Raw genomic sequence first — 1,112 nt, 5'->3', positions numbered from 1 at the left:
TCAAAATTGGGATGTTACAATTGTCAACTGTTGCCATAGTAATTTTTTTCGTGAAATTATTTATTTTCAATTTGATTTATTTCTAACATTACTAACTTATTCTTTTTAATCGTGAAATCAGGTGTTTATGAGCATAGATCGAATTATCAATTTACTCCCTGTAGACCCTAAAATGGAGTGAACTTTCAAACAAAGAAGACGTGAACAAACAACTCAAAGACAAGTCGAGATAATCCTTGGAAATCAGAATCAAGAACTAGGTAATGAAGCCGATAATGTACGAAATCCCATCCTCATTGCCGATGATAGAGATTGATGCATCAGACAATATGCTATGCCACTTTTTAGTGAGTTAAACCCAGGAATTAGAAGGCCAGATATTAAGGCAACCCAGTTTGAATTGAAACCAGTGATGTTTCAAATGCTACAAACTTTGGGCCAATTTAGTGGTATGCCCACGGAAGATCCACATCTCCACCTTCGATTGTTTCTGGAGGTGAGTGATTCATTCAAGATAGTCAGTGTGACTGAAGATGCACTGAGGTTGAAGTTATTTCTGTACTCGTTGCGAGATCGAGCATGAGCATGGCTCAATTCATTGCCACCAAGTTCCATATCTACATGGCAAGAATTAGCAGAGAGATTTTTGGTTAAGTATTTCCCACCTAGCAAAAACGCTAAGTTAAGGAACGAGATCACAACTTTCCAACAATTGGATGATGAGTCTTTGTATGAGGCTTAGGAGCAATTTAAGGAGTTACTTCGTAAGTGTCCTTATCATGGGATTCCTAATTGTATCCAGTTGGAGACATTCTATAATGGTCTCAATACACATACAATATTGATGGTAAATGCTTCCACAAATGGTGCAATTTTGTGTAAGTCTTATAATGAGGCTTATGAGATCATCGAGGGGATCGCGAGAAATAACTATTAATGACCAACAAATCGAACAGCTTCAGGAAAACATGTAGCCGAAGTTCATGAATTTGATGCCCTCACTTCGTTATCAGCTCAGGTATCATCTATTTCCTCTATGATAAAATAGTTAACCGCTAATAGTATTAATAATTCTACAACTCAGCGACCAAGTTCGTTTGAAATAATTTCCT

The 1,112-nt window shown here is 36.9% G+C and overlaps 1 non-coding gene across 1 annotated transcript; it reads right to left on the bottom strand.

Moving 5' to 3' along the window:
• Positions 1–679: 679 nt before the first annotated feature.
• On the bottom strand, positions 680–786 carry LOC128036321 (small nucleolar RNA R71). The gene has a single exon (XR_008193119.1). It is a non-coding gene; the product is annotated as a small nucleolar RNA R71 (small nucleolar RNA).
• Between the last annotated feature and the right edge of the window lie 326 nt (positions 787–1,112).

This window comes from Gossypium raimondii, chromosome 13 (assembly GCF_025698545.1).
Source record: "Gossypium raimondii isolate GPD5lz chromosome 13, ASM2569854v1, whole genome shotgun sequence".
Lineage (NCBI taxonomy): Eukaryota > Viridiplantae > Streptophyta > Magnoliopsida > Malvales > Malvaceae > Gossypium > Gossypium raimondii.
The sequence above is the reverse complement of the archived record's forward strand: the minus strand, read 5'-3'. Positions and strand labels throughout refer to the sequence as shown.